We start from the raw sequence: 16173 nt of genomic DNA on the forward strand, positions 1-16173 counted from the left end.
ATAAGGAAGGGAGAACCACTGACTCGGTGGAAGCCTCACCCCCAATCCTAAGGGCCACTGCTCCCTCGGTGCCCCCTATCGTTTGGACGCCGGGACCCCCTATATGGGTGGAGCAGTGGCCACTTCCCCTTCCCAAACTCCAGGCATTACAATCTTTAGTAGAGGAACAACTTAAATTGGGACATATCCGGCCATCTAACAGCCCTTGGAATACCCCCGTCTTTGTTATCAAAAAGGCCTCTGGAAAATGGCACCTCTTGCAAGACCTCAGAAAGGTTAATGAAAGGATGAAAATTCAAGGGACACCCCTAAGAGGGATGCCCTGGGTCCCCGCCATTCCCATCGCCCTGCACCTCCTGATAATAGATATTAAAGATTGTTTCTTTTCGATACCTCTGGACCCACAAGATTATGAGAAATTTGCCTTTTCGTTACCTTCTGTTAATTATGAAGGTCCGGACAAACGATATGAATGGGTTGTCCTGCCTCAAGGGATGGCTAACAGTCCATCCTTCTGTCAACAATATGTGACAGCCCGTCCGACTACTATCTAACATCTTATTATACTTATATATGGATGATATCATTCTTGGGGCGCCCAATACCACCAAGCTTACACGGGCCTCCAAATTACTATTTGATTGTCTCGCCCGGGGGCAACTAATAATCTCTCCTGACAAAATCCAGCATGTCCCGCCTTTCAAAGTCCTGGGGACCCAACTTACCCTTGAGGTGGTCTCCCCCCTTAAACCACAGATAACTATCAAAGAAACTTATTCCTTGGTTGAGCTCCAAAGCCTTCTGGGGGAAATCAACTGGCTACGGCCCTGGATCCCCATATCCACAGGGGACCTAATACCCCTCTTTAATTTGCTAAAGGACAAACTCCCCCATGAAAAAATCACCCTGTCCCCACCCCATAAACAGGTTATTAAAAGGATTCAACAGGCTCTTGATACTGCTCAACTCTCTTGCTACGACCCCACTCAAGAGCTTCAATTATGGATCTTAGCCTCCCCAGAAACACTCCTGTCCATTCTAATACAAACAGATAAACCCTTACAATGGATCCATGTCTCTCTGGGGGAGGACCCCGAGTCTACACCTGCCTAGACCAGATAGCTGATCTGATACAAAAAGGAAGGGACACTTCAATCAGGTGCTTTGCCCGTGAACCCGATAAGATTGTTGTCTCCTACAGATTAGCTGACTTCCAATGGATCCAGAGGAACAACAACCGAATGGCCTTAGCTTTCGAAGGGTTCTTGGGAAAGATTGACTGTCACTATGGGCCTCACAAATGGGTTGCCGCCTTTTGCCAGTTACCCTGGAAGGCACCTCAATTATTTCCTTCCAAGCCCATAATAGATGCCTCCAACATCTTTACAGATGGAGGAAAGCACGGTGCAGCCATTGTCATCTTTGAACCCTCCTCAGCCCCTACTGGCGCCCCCCACCGACACCATTGCCCATGCCAGGGCTCAGCACAATACAAAGAACTCTTCGCCATCATTCTGGCGCTCTCTAATGTCCCAGGTCCCATGAATCTTTTTACCGACAGTCTCTATGTGAAAAATCTGCTTCCTGGGCTTCCCCAATCTCATATTCGGTTAGATGATAATCCTATTACCCCTCTTATGATATAAGCATGCACGCTCCTTCAGGCAAGGGATCAACCTATCTATTTACATCACCTCAGATTCCCTAATGCTATCATTAGGGAATTCCATGGCAGATCAGCTGGCATCTACCCATGTATACACACTCCAACAGGCACAGGATCTCCACAACCTAACCCGTATTAATTGGAGAGGCCTGCACCAAAGGTTCCCACAAATACCTATCAAGGATCTAAAGAGGATCACACATACCTGCCAGTCCTGTATCCCATTCTTGCAGGTTCCTCCATTGCAATCACCAGGGGTTAACCCTCAAGGACTAACGTAATATGGCAAACAGATGTCACTCACTACGCCCCCTTTGGTAAACTAAAATATATCTTTGTATCTGTAGATACATATTCCCATGCCTGCTGGGCCACCGCCCATACAGGAGAGAAGGCACAACATGCCAAGAGTCACTTTCTCCAATGTTTTCCTACTCTGGGCCTCCCAGCCCAAGTAAAAACAGATAATGGCCCTTGCTTCATAAGCAACTATTTGCAAGATTTTTTTAAACAATGGAACATCCAACACACTACAGGCATACCCCATAATCCTCAAGGGCAGGCTATAATAGAACACCAAAACAAAACTTTAAAATGCAACTACAAAAACAAAAAGGGGGAATAAACCCTCATCAACAGTTAGGAATAGCTCTCTTTACTCTAAATATTTTAAATTTTTCAAAGAATGAATCACTCACCCCATTCCAGAGACAATGGTCCAACCAAGAGCCAAGACCAGAGGTAACAGATGGAAAGATCTCCTTACAGGGTTATGGAGAGGGCCAGACCCACACTTAACATCAGGAAGAGGGTTTGGATGAGTGTTTCCCACAGGGGAAACAAGACCCATCTGGATACCAGCAAGGAATCTTAAATATCTACATGATAACCACCAATCAGCCCAAGAACCGTGAAAGTTCATGAGGCCGCCTTCTACTTTTGATCTCTTACAGATTGGCAACTAAGAGGCCTTGTCAAAGGCTTAGATGAACTCTCCCCTTGCCACCTGCAAATCCCAAGATCGTTGGCCTAACTGTGACCTGCCCTCGGACCCCATAGCTGATTTCACGCGGACAACCAAATGACCATTGTGTTCGTATTAGCTGCACTATTAAGTGTGCTCTTTGCTATAGGCCTTGCGTCTGTTGCCCCAGAGGAGTGGCCTCCTGCACTCCGCTTCTCTCTGGTGCTAGGATATCTTGCCTGTTGCGGCTTACTATCCATAGCTTATTCGTTTGTAACGACCTATCTCTCCCGCTTTCTGACCCGCCCACTGGCATAACGGTTTAGCCATGATCTTCCTGTGCCTTATCCTGTTGGCACTCCCCGGGCTTTTAGACACTGCTTCCTGTCCCTGCTCAGAAATTTATAGCTATGTCCATTCCTCATGCTACCGCACGACCCCTATGCCATGCACCATGCTCATCAACAACAAACAGACCAAGTCCTTACTGTTAAGGTGCAAAAGACAGGGAGCCAAACGAGCAACTGCTATAAGCCAAATGGGAAAAACTAATGTTTTTACCCCCGCACTCACATTGGATACTCAGATGGAGGTGGGATACAAGATACTAACAGACATAAGGCACAACAGCAATACATAAATAATATAATTACCCAACTAAAGGTGACTCAAGAACCTTACAAACGCATAGACCTACTCACTCAGTTGAGGCCTCTCCTGCACCCCGCCCCCCGACGATCTACATGTCACCCGCCTCCTCAACTCCTCCTTCCAGTTTTTTCAGAGTTCACAAAAAAAGCCCTCCGAGGTATGCTGGATATGCATGTCACTAACCCCCTCACAGCATATCGCAGTCCCTTTGCCCGACACCTGGGTATCAGCAGGCAATTACACTCTCAAAACCAACAATACCACCGAAAGTATCACACAACTTATTGGGCCAGTCGCTGACGATGTCTTGCTTGCCGCCTCCTCAAATCTAACTTGCCTTCTTAATACATCATCCTCTAATGCTTCCTATTATAATGACACCCACTCTTGCACCTCATGGGTCCCATGGAGCAGTACAAACAACTGCACCAGCCCTGGGATCTTTCTCCTCTGTGGGACCTATGCCTATTCCTGCCTCCCTCCTTACCCTACAGGGTGCATCTTGGTTTTCTTAGCCCCAGGACTAATCTTCATCAATGAACGGGATATGGATCAAATCATTGACCATCATGAGGGGTTACCAACAAAGCCTCCTCACAGAGGACGGCGGGCTATTGTTGCTCCTATCCTAATCGGGACTGGCATAGAGACGGCCCTAGGTGCTGGGATCGGGGACATTTCAACTTCTGCTCATTTTTATTACAAATTGTCTCAGGAACTTAATGAAGACATGGAACAAGTGGTAGAGTCCCTTGTATCCATCCAGAGACAGATTAATTCACTGGCCGCAGTGGCCCTACAAAATAGACGGGCCCTTGACCTCATCACTGCGGAAAAGGGGGGAACCTGTCTCTTCTTGGGGGAAGACTGTTGTTACTTTGTTAATGAAACGGGCATAGTCCAGGGAAAGGTAAAAGAGTTAAGAGATAGAATTGAACGCTGGAAAAAGGAATTGCAAAACTTTTATGACACCCAAGGCCTATGGCATCAATTCCTCCCCTGGCTGCTCCCCTTCCTGGGACCAATAATGATCATTGTTATACTTCTTTTAGTTGGACCCTGTCTTGTCAACCTTTTCCAGAAGTTCCTGCAGGAGTGGATTCAGACCATTTCCCGGGAACAAGTGAAGACCATCCTCCTTGCTCAAATACGGGGGACAGACCCAATATCCCGAAAGAACCCTGGTGACCGTCTGCCAATAGGCTACAAGCCTAAGATGGGGGGCACTCCAGCTGCCCCAACAAGCCGATCTACTCGCCCGGGACATAAAGGGCCCAAGAACCTCAACACATGATGGGTCTAGGGCCCAATGGCGCTTGCTCAAGGCCCTTTACTAGTCCTACCCCTGTCCGATACAATATACCTCCATCCAATGCCATCCCAAAGATCGGTTATAGGCCAAGCCTCTCGCCACAAAGCCTAAGTCCAGCCAGCCCTCCAAAAGACCTTCAGCCAGGTCTTAAGCTGCTGGGGCCTATGCTTGACTGGGTAGCCAATGACGGGTAAGGTCCCCAGAGGGGGACAACCTAAGACAGGCACAGTCACTGAGTCTCTGGCGAGGCCATGCGTGTGGCCCCCGATGGCTCCCAAGAGAGACCCCACAAATAAATAAAAAAGAGGGATATATAGGGCGCATGGCTGAAAAAGGACACATGGCAAAGGTGCACCCATAAAGATGGCGCCTGACGGATGTCAAGAGGGTGCGGCCTCAGATAATCGAAAAAAATTGTGATTGGTCCCTGAACACTTCCCCTTGCGTGAACAGTGCATGATCACCCTAGACCTCTGTTGTGACGTCAGCGTGTGAAGACCTGACCCTTAATATGATTGGAGCCGACCAAGAAAGTCCCTTGCAAAACCCCCACGCTTGCCTTTATATATGGAGGGCTTATGACAATAAAGCGGAACTGCCTTGAAAGAACCCCTGCTGTGTCTGAGTGTCCTTCTCTGGGCTAGGAGGGCTGCGGGGCGGGCGGCCAGCTCACCCTTCCCCTGGGGTTTCTTCCCCACCGCTCCAGTGCGGGGAGGCAAAAAGGGGTCCACATCCGAGGCCGAGGACTCGCCGACGCCTTGCTCTCCCCCGCGGCGCCATCAGGGGAGAAACAAGGGGACCCTACATACACCCTTTCTGTGTTTCCTGTATAGAGAAGATCCTTTAGCATTTGTTGGAGAGCTGGTTTGGTGGTGCTGAATTCTCTCAGCTTTTGCTTGTCTGTAAAGCGTTTGATTTCTCCTTCGTATTTGAATGAGATCCTTGCTGGGTACAGTAATATGGGTTGTAGGTTTTTCTCTTTCATCACTTTAAGTATGTCCTGCCATTCCCTTCTGGCCTGAAGAGTTTCTATTGAAAGGTCAGCTGTTATCCTTATGGGAATCCCCTTGTGTGTTATTTGTTGTTTTTCCCTTGCTGCTTTTAATATTTGTTCTTTGTGTTTGATCTCTGTTAATTTGATTAATATGTGTCTTGGGGTGTTTCACCTTGGGTTTATCCTGTTTGGGAATCTCTGGGTTTCTTGGACTTGGGTGATTATTTCCTTCCCCATTTTAAGGAAGTTTTCAACTATTATCTCCTCAACTATTTTCTCATGGTCTTTCTTTTTGTCTTCTTCTTCTGGGATTCCTATGATTCGAATGTTGGGGTGTTTAACGTTGTCCCAGAGGTCTCTGAGGTTGTCCTCATTTCTTTTAATTCTTTTTTTCCTCTCTGCTTCATTTATTTCTACCATTCTATCTTCTACCTCACTTATCTTATCTTCTGCCTCCATTATTCTACTGTTGGTTCCCTCCAGAGTGTTTTTGACATCATTTGTTGCATTATTCATTATATATTGACTCTTTTTTATTTCTTCTAGGTCCTTGTTAAACATTTCTTGCATCTTCTCAATCCTTGTCTCCAGGCTATTTATCTGTAACTTCATTTTGTTTTCAAGATTTTGGATCATTTTCACTATCATTATCCAGAATTCTTTGTCAGTAGATTCCCCATCTCTTCCTCTTTTGTTTGGTTTGGTGGACATTTATCCTGATCATTTACCTGCTGAGTGTTTCTCTGCCTTTTCATCTTGTTTATATTGCTATGTTTAGGGTGGCCTTTCTGTATTCTGGCAGTTTGTGGTTCCTCTTTATTGTGGAGGTTCCTTGCTGTGGGTGGGATTGGATGGGTGGCTTGTCAAGGTTCCCTGGTTAGGGAAGCTTGTGTCGGTGTTCTGGTGGGTGGAGCTGGATTTCTTCTCTCTGGAATGCAATGAAATGTCCAGTAGTGAGTTTTGAGATGTTAGTGGGTTTGGTGTGACTTTGGGCAGCCCATATATTGAAGCTCAGGGCTATTTTTTCTGTGTTGCTGGAGAATTTGCATGGTATGTCTTGCTCTGGAACTTGTTGACCCTTGGGTGGTGCTTGGTTTCAGTGTAGGTATGGAGGCTTTTGATGAGCTCTTATCAATTAATGTTCCCTGGAGTCAGGAGTTCTCTGGTGTTCTCTGGTTTTGGACTTAAGCCTCCTGCCTTTGGTTTTCAGTCTTATTCTTACAGTAGCCTCAAGACTTCTCCATCTATACAGCACTGATGATAAAACATCTAGGTTAATAATGAAAAGTTTCTCTACAGTGAGGGACACCTTGAGAGGTTCACAGAGTTATGTGGAGAAGAGAAGAGGGAGGAGGGAGATAGGGGTGACCAGGAGGAGAAGAGGGGGAATCAAAAGGGGAGAGAACAAGCTAGCCAGTGATCAGTTCCCTATGTGCTCTCCACAGTCTGGACCCCTCAGAGAGGATCACGGAGTCACACAGAGAAGAGAAGAGGGAGGAGGGAGACAGAGGTGGCCAGGAGGATAAAAGGGGAGTCAAAAGGAGAGAGACAGATCCAGCCAGTAATCAGTTCCCTCAGTGTTCTCCACATCCCGGAACACACAAAGAGATTCACAGAGTTGGGTAGAGAAGAGAAGGGGGAGGCAGGAGACAGAGGCAACGTGGTGGAGAAAAAGGAGAGTCCAAAGGGGGTGAGAACAATCAGGCCAGTGATCCCGATCCCAAGTAAAAATGAGCATTGAAGACTGGGTTCTTAAAGGTACAAAATTGATAACACATACCAAAAAGCAAAGATTAAGATTCTAGAGTAGAGGTTAGATTTTCAAAAATACAATATTAAAAAAAACAAAACAAAGTCATGAAAATTATAAAATATATACATGAAGTTTGCTTTAAAAATAGCGTCTTTTTTTTTTTGCAAGGTAATAGTAGATTATAAAAATGAAAATTAAAGGAGTAATAGAGGACTTAAAAGTAAAAATAATTTTTTAAAATTAAAAAATGATAATAGTAACAATATATCTAGGACTTTCTCTGGAGCTGTTGCAGACAGTGTGGGGTCAGTTCATTTTCAGATAGTTCCTTGATTCAGGTTATACTTCTTCTCAAGATCTATAGGCCCCTTCCTATGTAGTCGGTGCTATCTACAGGGTTTTAATCTGTTGCACCCCTCACTTCCAAAGCAGTTCCCTCTGTTTATTTTAGCTTCTTCTGTTTGCTGGTCTCTTCAGTGTCTAATTTCTGCCCTGACACAAGGGGGTGATGGTGATCACTTTTTTAGGCTCACTTGTTCATTCGTGCTGTGGGGAGGGAGGAACACTGCAAACAAATATCACTGGTGTGTGTGGGGAGTGCTCGCAGTGTTTCAGCCGCACTGGGTTTGCCCCCGCTCACATTGTGTGTGCTTTCATGGTCTACACTTCTCAGGCTCTAGGTTGCTCTGCTGCGAACTGTCTGAGGTTCCCAGGTCTAAGTTGCACAGGTTCAGGTTCTCAGGTACTCCACAAAGGCGCAGATTCGGTTGGGCCTGCATTTTGTGCCCTTCCCAGGTCCGAGCAGCTCAGGTGACCAGATGCTTGGTGAGGGTAGTCACCCCCCAGGTGGGGGGTGCGTTTTATCGCCTGCCCCCTCCCAGCCACTCGGTTTTCTGGGTGTACAATGGGAGCACCTTCTCAGGTGTGCCGTGTGTCTCTTCTGGGGAGCTGACCTCTGGCTGCAACCCTTCCCGCAGATATCAACAGTCCAGAATCCCAAGAAGTCTTGGTTAGCAACGAAGCCTGCTTGCAGTTTGGTAGAAGATGCCTCTCTGGGGCCGCGATTGCCCCCTTCTGGCTCTGGCTGCCCCCAACTGCCTGTCTCCGGTGGGGGATGGGCAGGTCCACAGCCAGCTAGCTCTGCTTGGTCCTTTGTTCTCTCTCTCTCTTTTTTTTTTTTCCTCTCTCTCTGGCTATCCCACAGTCTGGGTTGCTATCTCACGTTAGTTCCCTTAGATTGCCCTCCAGGCATTCAGGCCCAGTCCTTACCCTAAGCAATGCAGCCCGCACCTCCCTGTCTAGCCCTGGCTTGTGGGTGGCCGATGTGAGTGTCAGGGCTGCTTCTCTGCTGGGAATTGCCATTAGGCACGTAATCTGTGGGTTTTAATTATTTATTAATTTATTTTTCCTCCCAGTTATGTTGCCCTCTGAGATTCCAAGACTCGCCACAGACCCACCGGTGAGAGAGTTTCCTGGTGTTTGGAAACTTCTCTCTTTTTTAAGACTCCCTTCCTGGGACAGATCTCCATCCGTACCTCTTTTATCTCTCTTTTTATCTTTTATATTTTGTTCTACCTCCTTTTGAAGACAATGGGCTGCCTTTCTGGGTGCCTGATGTCCTCTGCCAGCATTCAGAAGTTGTTTTGTGGAATTTGCTCAGTGTTCAAATGTTCTTTTGATGAATTTGTGGGGGAAAAAATGGTCTCCCTGTCCTATTCCTCCACCATCTTAGAGGGCTTATTCTTTTAAATCTAATAAAAAACATGAAAATAATGCTATGTTTTAAATAATTTCTGGAAATTTTTAAAGACAGAAAATGAAAGTTAGAGTTAGAACTCAACAACCTCTTTAGTTTTTATTTATTTATTTATGTGTCTGCACCGATTTTAGTTGCAGCATGCAGGATCTAGTTCCCGATGAGGGATGGACCTAGGCCCACCTGCACTGGGAGTGCCAGTTGGGGTCTTAATTGCCAGGAAAGTCCCAACTTCATAGTTTTTAAAGTTTCTGTTTATAATGGATCAGTGTTTAGCATGAATGAGATGTTCTGTTTTATCCCATTGAATATTTTAGGATCCAGAATAAAAATAACAATGATATAATGGACTATTATGTTTTCTTCAAATCAGAGAATTTGGTATTATATTTTAAAAACAGAGGTCTTGGTATTTAGGACAGAGGAGCCTGGCAGGCTATGGTTCATAGGGTCACAAAGAGCTGGACACAACTGTACTGAAGCGACTTAGCACTCAGGCAACTAGTTAAGACATAATAACCGTCCAAGGAAGATTTTGACAATCAGTCACTGTGCTTTGGGACTTCCTGGTGGCTCAGAGGGTAAAGGATCTGCCTGCAATGTAGGAGCCTTGAGTTTGGTCCCTGCGTCAGGAAGATCCCCTGGAGAAGGGAATGGTTATCCACTCCAATATTCTTGCCTGGAGAATTCCATGGACAGAGGAGCCTGGTGGGCTATACAGTCCCTGGAGTCGCAAAAAGTTGGACACGATTGAGCAACTAATACTTGCAAAAGAATTCTATCCTTACCTAAGGATTTATTCTTATTGCTATTATGACTTAGGCACTTTTTCTTCCTTCATATCAAGAGTACTGAGTGTACCTTTCAGTGTCATTCGTAATTAGTGTCTTGTTCAGTTGTTTGGGGGATAGCACGGGCTTTAGGCGCACGGGCTTAGTAGTTGTGTAGCTTGGGCTTAGTTGCTCCCGGGAATGTAGAATCTTTCAGACCAGGGATCAAAACCATGTCTCCTGCACTGGCAGGCAGATTCTTACCACTGGACCCCCAAGGAAGTCCTTAAAGACCTTCTGATCCTAAAGGACAGATATGCATGCTTTAATACAAGAGGGTGAACCAAGTGATGGAGTGAGTTGGATGTGCACTAAATGGGGAAGCAGCCAAGCCCTGCATCCTACATGGAAGAGCTGGATTTATGGTTTTGGCAGGGCTGGGAGCAGGAGAAGTGGCCAGATGGAAAGGGCTCTTTAAAATCACCTTAGTGACTGGATCAAGTGATTTGCTAACAAAATTCCCAATTTGGTACTAAAAATGAGGATTTTTATGATTCAAAAATTTTATGAGTAAAATTAGAAGCCATTAAAAGCAACATTTAGATCCAAATGACTTCACTTAACGAAGGGCCAAAATGTCTTTGTGGATCACAGTTGCTAATGTGAATTGTACCCAGAGATGAATCTGGAGCCAGAACAGACTGGGGCCCAGTTGTTGCCTGCATCAAGACAGTACCTCTAAGTGAACCAGCTGCTGTGCTCCAAATCTCCTAGCATTTTCAGCTGTTTTCAAGTGTAGCTGCGAGGAGGGAGAATTCAATCCTGGCAGTGATTCTTTCAGTGTTATTATGGATTCAAGGTAAAAATGTATGGACAAATAAGCTTGGGAAACATTGAGTAAAACAAAGTTAAGCAAGGTTTTCTACTGCAGAACCTCTCTAAATCTTTTTTATTGAGTTATAATTTACATACCATACAATTCACTTGCTTTACTTGTTCAATTCAGTGATGTTTGGTATATTTACAGGATTGTTTAACTCTCCACAAGCATAGAATTCTTTTTGTTTGTTTTTAACTGCATGACATGTGGGATCTTAGTTCCCCAACCAGGGACTGAACCTGCCTCATCTTCAATGAAAGCACAGAGTCTTAACCACTAGACTGCCAGGAAGTTCCTTTCTTTAAAATTTTAATACATTTACATGGATTGTAAACTTTAAGAATATTTCCGAAGTTTATTTGTATACTAAACCCTTTTTCCTAGAGCATCATCTAAGAGTTGTATTCCACATAATAGACTTCGGGAAACATTTTGTTGGACAAATCCTTAACTGGGCTTCCCTGGTGGCTCAGATGGTAAAGAATCCACCTGTAATGTGAGAGACCTGGGTTTGATCCCTGGGTTGGGAAGATCCCCTGGAGGAAGGCATGGCAACCCACTCCAGTATTCCTGCCTGGAGAATCCCATGGACAGAGGAGCCTGGTGGGCTACAGTCCATGGTGTTGCAAAGAGTCAGACACAACTGAGCACCTATAGGCTATAACTGGGGTGCATGCATCTCAGTCGCTCAGTCGTATCCTATTTTTTGTGACCCCATGGACTGTAGCCTGCCAGGCTCCTCTGTCCGTGGGATTTTGCAGCCAAGAATATTGGAGCAGGTAGCCTTTTCCTTCTCCAGAGGATCTTCCCAGCCCAGGGATAGAACCCATGTCTCCTGTGGCTCCCACATTGGCAGGCAGAGTCTTTACTACTGAGCCACCTGGAAGCCCCATAGCTGGGGTAACCATATAATTTATTTTCCAAAGTGAGAGTCTTTGAGAATAGGTAGAGTTATTAACAATTATGTTTGACAACAGTTGTAAACTGGGACTGCCTTGGGCGAACCAGGATGTATGATCCTCCTGCTAAGGGATATTGCAGTGTCAATTGTTATCCTCTGGACTTGCATCGTAAAAGCTACAGAACACAGATAGGTTGGGTCATTTCAGGTCCTCTGAGAAGCAAGTCCCAGGATGAGCTTGGATGTGTCAGAGATTTATTGGGTGTCCCTCCAAGAAAGAATAAAGGGGAAGGGAGGAGAGAAAAGCTTCAGACTGTGATGTGGATCTGATCCCTGGGAAAGGAGAAAAGGAAGGAAGGGAAGGTGGGAGGGAGCAGGATTATGTAGGAAAAGCCTCAGGTTGTAGCACAGTCCTGAAAAAGACTTGACCAGACTGATGGGTCCCAAAGCAAAAGTTGCACATTGGAAGAACTCCATCTCGAATGGGTGCCCTCACTGTGGGAACCATACAGGGGAAGCTTGGCCTTGACATAGGTACCATGCCAGGTCCCAAGTGTAGTGGCTAGATGTTCCTCTCACTAGGTTCTCTTGAAGAGGATCTGAGAGGCTCATCTCTGTGGCCACCACCTAGGTTAACTTCCCCAAAATTAAATATTGGATTACCATTATAATTATCTCACTCCTAGCATTATACCTTGACTTTGGACCTTGACCCAGGTCCCCACAGCCCTGTAGAAGAGGCTGACATTTCTTTATAATTGGGAAATCCTTTTGCTATTGAAAGACTCTTATCCCAAATTGACATTGAGTGGAGGAGATTTTAGATGATCCCAGAAGTTGCAATTCTTTACGAATAGTTTGAGGGAATTCTATCATGGGCTTACATGCAGGCTTGCTTGCAATGAAATAACAGTACAATAGATGTGTGGTGTTGCAAGGATAGTAGCACTGTCATAACTCCAGGGTTTATGATTATATGCATGATTCCTGTTATTGGTAAATTCCAGCAGAGAGAGGAGAAAGCAGAATTTCAGCAAGTTTGAATTCAGGCTTATTCCTTTCCTGGCCTTGGACTTGGCTATTGAAACATGGCTATTGGAAAGTTCAGTGCACTTTCTGAAGCATCATGAATGTATTATCAGAAGTGATGACCTGTACAATAGATTTCTCTGTTTTCCTCTGTGGTTGCTTCGAGGAAGAGATGGATTTTGATTCAGCAAAGCAAAATGGAGCATTTGCCTATGATTATATTCCAAAACCCCCAACATCGGTTGTGATTATGCCATTGTGGTTGTTAATTCTATGTATCAACTTAGATGGGCCATGGTACCTAGATATTTGGTCAAACACCAGTCAGTTTGTTGCTGTGAAGGTATTTTTAGCTGTGACTAACGTTTAAATCCATAGACTTCAAGTAAAGCAGAGCGCTCTCCATATTATGGGTGAAAGTGAAAGTCGCTCAGTCATGTCTGACTGTTTGTGACCCCATGGACTATACAGTCCATGAAATTCTCCAGGCCAGAATACTGGAGTGGGTAGCCTTTTCCTTCTCCAGGGGATCTTCCCAATCCAGGGATCAAACCCAGGTCTCTCACGTTGCAGGTGGATTCTTTACCAGCTGAACCACAAGGAAAGCCCAAGGATACTGGAGTGGGTACCCTATCCCTTCTCTAGCAGATCGTCCCAACCCAGGAATCAAACTGGGGTCTCCTGCATTGCAGGTGGATTCTTTACCAACTGAGCTCTCAGGGAAGCCCTAATATGGATGGGTCTCATCTAATCTCGAAGGTCTCAAGAGGAAAAGATTGAGATTTCCCGGGAAGGAGCAAATTCTGCCTCCAGAATGCCTTTGGACTACAGCTAAAGCTCAACTTATCCCTGAATTTTCAGTCTGCTGGTCTACCTACTCTATAGGATTTGAACTGACCAGTACCTACAGTCATGTGAGTCAATCCCTTAAAATAAATCTCTGTCTCCATGTCTCTCTCATGCCCTCCTCCTCTCTACACACACACACACACACACACACACACGCGCGCGCGCGCACACAGTGTATTGGTTCTGTTTCTCTGGAGAACCCTGATCATTACAGCATCTTAACAGAGAAAAGCCATGATACATGTCATCCTAAATGGTGACTCATTCAAATAGTTGGTATTTTACTTTGAAAAGCACTATCTGCCCCTCCCACCCTGGTGTCATTTCTAACCATGAAAAAACCTAAATAATAACAGTAGGAGTGGGAGCAATTGCAGTTAGAGTACCTTAGTGGGGTCCTTACTGGGTGCCTGGCGTTGTTCCAGGCACTTGCCATGTATTAACTAACACTTTGAGTTTGCACTTAGCCACCCTGTGAAATAAGCATGGCTCTTCACATTTTACACATGAGAAAACCGAGGCACAGAGAGGTTATTCAGCTTGTTCAAGGGCCACAACTAGGAAGCAGCAGAGCCAGAGTATTCCCAGGACTCAAGAGCCTGTGCTGTTACCCACTGCAGACTGTCATCTTTCAGGAGCTGCTGCACATGACATGGATCCCACTACTTTTCAGTGATATCTGTTGGGCAACTGCCAGTCTCCTCCACTCAGTTTGGTCTCCTGGTCCACACCCATCAAGGCCAGGGAGCCCCAGACCTACTGGCTTCTCCCCACTTCTCCAGGAGCCCAGGATGAAAGCAGCATCACATACTTGTCCTATTCAGCTCCTCCTCTCCTTGGCCTTTGTGGAAACTTGTGCTTTTGTAATGATGTGATGAAACTGCACTTTTGTCCAAATCCATAGAATGGAAAACACCAAGAGTGAAGCCTAATATAAACTATAAACCTTAGGTGATGGTGATGTGTCAGTGTAGGTTCATTGACTGTAACAAACCTACCACTCTGGTTAGGGTGTTGATGATGCAGAGGGTGTGTGATGGGAGGGACAGGGAGTATATAGGAGCTCTCTGTGCCTTTTTCTCAATTTTGCTGTGAACCTAAAATTACTCTAAAACATCAAGTCTTTAAAAAAAGAAAACAACATATTGAAACCCTAACCTCAGAATGTGACCTTATTTGGAAATAGACTTATTGCAACTCAGTCAAATTAAGATAAGTTCATACTCAGGTAGAATGGGCCCCTAGTCCAATAAGACTGGTATCCTTGTAAGAGAGGAGAACACCTGTAAACAGAAGCATACCCAGAGGGAGGATGGCGTGAAGACACACAGAAGTTGGTCATGTGACTGGAAAGGATACACCTATCAGTCAAGTAACACAGAGGACTGCCAGCAAACCCCAGAAGCTGGGAGAGGAAAGGAAAGAGTGTCTCCTAGAGCACTCAGAGAGCATGGCCCTGCCTAGGCCTTGACTTCAGACCTCTAGCCTCCAGACTATGAGATTATAAACTTTTTTTTTAAGCCAAGAGAAAAGAAAAGAGAGGGAGAGAGAGAGAGAGAGAAAGGACTGCTATACTTTGATTTCTAGACAGTAGGTTCTGAATCTTTATGGGAGGGCCTCCAAATTTGTTCAGCTTTTTCTGGACCCTCTGAATGGACTTTAAAGATGGACAACAGGAACTAATTCTTCACGGAATGAATGAGGCCACCTCCCAAGGGGTGAGATACTCAGAGATTTCTTGGATGGGATCCAGGCTCTGGAACGTGAAACAGAAATGTATTTTATTTTGTTTTATTTTGTTTTTTGCTTTGTTCATAAGTTCTTTATTTTTTATCTTTATTTTTATATTGAAGTGTTTGTTGTTGTTAGAATCCCTAAGTTGTGTCTAATTCTTTTGCTACCATGGACTGTAGATTGCCAGACTCCTCTGTCCACGGGATTTCCCAGGCAAGAATACTGGAGTGGGTTGCTGTTTCCTTCTCCAGGGGATCTTCCCGACCCAGGGACTGAACTTGTGTTTCCTGCATTGGCAGGCAGATTCTTTACCACTGAGCTGCCAGGGAAGCCACATATTGGAATATAGTTGATTAATAATGTTGATTAGTTTCAGGTGTACAGTGCAGTGACTATTATACTAAGGGAGTGGGAGGAGACGGGGACGACAGAGAATGAGATGGCTGGATGGCATCACCGACTCGATGGACATGAGTTTGAGTGAACTCCATGAGTTGGTGATGGACAAGGAGGCCTGGCATGCTGTGATTCATGGGGTCACAGAGAGTCGGACACGACTGAGCGACTGAACTGAACTGAAGTCATTCAGAGAAAGACTAAATACTGGAGTGGGCTGCCATTTCCTTCTCCAATGCATGAAAGTGAAAAGTGAAAATGAAGTCACTTAGTCATGTCCAACTCTTAGCGACCCCATGGACTGCAGCCTACCAGGCTCCTCTGTCCATGGGGTTTTCCAGGCAAGAGTACTGGAGTGGGTTGCCATTGCCTTCTCACATACTACTATATGTAAATAGATAACCAGCAAGGATCTATTGTATAGCAAAGGGAACTCTACTCAATATTCTGTAATAACCTAAATGGAAAAAGAACTTGAAAAGGGATACATGAAAAATGCATTTTAATCAGGGATCTGA

The 16173-nt window shown here is 45.2% G+C and overlaps 1 pseudogene; it reads left to right on the forward strand.

The window, feature by feature from the left end:
* The first annotated feature begins 3453 nt into the window (after window positions 1–3453).
* Window positions 3454–4469, forward strand: LOC148775442 (syncytin-1-like; annotated as a pseudogene).
* The last annotated feature ends 11704 nt before the right edge of the window (window positions 4470–16173 follow it).

The sequence above is a fragment of the Moschus berezovskii genome, chromosome 15, assembly GCF_049115385.1.
Source record: "Moschus berezovskii isolate FMDL1 chromosome 15, NW_MosBer_1.0, whole genome shotgun sequence".
Classification (NCBI taxonomy): Eukaryota; Metazoa; Chordata; class Mammalia; order Artiodactyla; family Moschidae; genus Moschus; species Moschus berezovskii.